Source organism: Loxodonta africana, chromosome 1 (assembly GCF_030014295.1).
Source record: "Loxodonta africana isolate mLoxAfr1 chromosome 1, mLoxAfr1.hap2, whole genome shotgun sequence".
NCBI classification, from domain to species: domain Eukaryota; kingdom Metazoa; phylum Chordata; class Mammalia; order Proboscidea; family Elephantidae; genus Loxodonta; species Loxodonta africana.
Window position 1 is genome coordinate 79,195,089 of NC_087342.1, and position 2,417 is coordinate 79,197,505.

At 45.8% G+C, this 2,417-nt stretch overlaps 1 non-coding gene across 1 annotated transcript; it reads right to left on the reverse strand.

Moving 5' to 3' along the window:
• Positions 1–1,963: 1,963 nt before the first annotated feature.
• On the reverse strand, positions 1,964–2,036 carry TRNAK-UUU (transfer RNA lysine (anticodon UUU)). Its single transcript has one exon. It is a non-coding gene; the product is annotated as a tRNA-Lys (tRNA).
• Positions 2,037–2,417: the final 381 nt, after the last annotated feature.

A 2,417-nucleotide genomic window follows, 5' to 3' on the forward strand; every position in this document is an offset into this window, starting at 1 on the left:
CTGCGTGGTCAATAAGTTTTGTGCTCCACTAGTAACCTAAAGGTTGGTAGTTTGAACTCACACAATGGCACTGCAGAAGGAAGGCCTAACAATCTGTGTCCGTGAACATTACAGCCAAGAAAACCCTGTGGAACAGTTCTACTCTGTAACACATGTGGTCACTGTGATGGGTTTATTATTGTTATTGCCATTAATGTATTAGAACACAAAGTGGTTGCAATAGTGTGGGGAAGGCAGACCATTGTGACATGCTGGTGGGAATGTACATTAGGCAAGATCCATCAGAATTACCATCACACATCGCATGGACTCCTTCAGCAATTCCATGTATAGAAAGTACTCACACCCATTTGAAATGTCAGATATGGAATATCACTTATTGCAACATTATTTGTATGGGCAAGATATATATTATTATATACCCATACCATGGAATTCTTTGCTGCCAAGCAAAGAAGGAAGAAGCTGTTTCTGCATTGACTTGGAAATCACTACAACATCCACAAGGTGAAAAAACCAAGATGCAGTGGAATGTATTTGCTATTTCCTTATTTGTATAAAAAGTGGAGGAAATAATATCTCTGAGAGAATACCCAAGAAATTATGCTTACCTTTGCAAGGAGGAACTCAGTGACTTGGAAGGTTGTGGGAGAGTGAGGGATGAGACTTTTACATTATCTCGGCGGCAACAAGTTTGGTTTTTGGTCCATCAAGCAGTGAACCGGAAACCTAAGTTTCACATCTTTTGCTGTCTCTTTATGATACCCGGATATCACAAAGCATAAAGACAGCCAAAGAAAAAAATCTATTAAAGAGCACGCTTTCTACCCGCTCTCACCTCACCAAGGCTGTTTGGGCGGGGCCCCTGGGTGTCCCCCTTCGTGCCTCGCTCCCCCCACCTCATCCCCTCAGAGGTTTCAACCACCGTGTGTCCTAGGGGCGCCGAGCTCTGCTGCAGCGCACTGACTCCCACACCTCTTCTACAGTCCCGCGAGGAATATTCTGGGACGCAGAGCCGCATTCAGATGCACAGCCAGCCGGCCAGGCCCTCTGAGCGCCCCAGCCGGGATTCCACCGAGGGACGGAGAGGTGAGCACGGGGAGTCACCGCAGGGAGCAAGGGCCGGGTTAGAGAAGAGAAGACTTTACCATCTTTGCGAGTATATAACCTACTGTGCTTGAAACCAGGCCTTGGGTGAGTAGAGGGCACAGCGGTGGTTCGCTGGAACCCTAACGCTATTCACCTCAGGTCGGTGCCTGGATCAGGGACCCCGTGTGACCAGCCGGCCCTTCACCTCCCGCTTGCCTCAAGAAGCTCTACATCTCTGGTTGTGTGATTAGCATCTTTGCAGCCCTAGACACTGGCATTGTGGGATTTTAAGGGAGAGGCGATTTTAAGGGAGGTTCTGCAGTTGAGTTCGACCCTCCTAGCTTTCTCTTCTACTTTCGCTTTCCTCCCCTCCAAATGACTACTTGCTGTGAGTGCAAGTGTTGAGTACTTGGCGATCTGAGTCTCTTAATGGAGTTCTTTTGTTAGAGACTCTCACTTAGGGCATTCAAACGAAGAGTCTAAATTACAAAAGATGAGGCACAGTAGCAACAAAGTTTGTTTTCAGAAACCTTCACCTCATTTGGAAGGATTGGGCTGCCTCGACTTTTACTGACCCCTTGTGGTCAGTGTAGAACTGCTCCAGAGTGTTTTCTAGGCTTTCACCTTTCAGGAGCAGATTACCAAGCCTGTCTTCTGAGGCACCTCTAGGTGGGTTCAAACCGCCAACCTTTCGGCTTCTAATTGAGCACTTTGTCCTTTTTCTGCTCTCCTTGTTCTATTCCGTTTCTTTTTGAGCAAAGCTGGCAGACAGGAATGAAGATGCCTATAGTAAATGTTAGGGATGGTTTTCCCCAAGAGGAAGCAGAATATCAATAGAATTCTAAGAGAAATAAGGAGGGTAAAATGAGGCGAATGCCTGAACGGGGACTTGAACCCAAGACCCTCGGATTAAAAGTCTGATGTTCTACCAACTGAGCTACCCAGGCCTTTTGTCCCAAGTTTTCATGGCTACCTAATGTGCGTTTTAGGTAGGCCAATTGGTTTTGTGTTTCATGTCCTACTCCCCAAATAGCTTCTTGTAATTTTTCTGCTTGCCAAGAGATTCTGTTTCAAACAGATGTTATAATCGCTAGGAGAATTTTCCTTCCTTTTATCTTGTCTTTTGTCTCTTTAGAATTTCAGAAACAGAGTTGGTCGCCTAGACAAAGCGCAGTTGCCTTTCAGATAGCATTGCTACACTCAGATGGCTTAATTTTTTACCAAGTGTCCTTTGTTTCTTATTTACCCACCTGCGTCTATTTTTCTCGAAGCAACACTCCTACTACTCTTCTTTGTACGCCTCTGCATTGTCTTGTATGTACACCTTT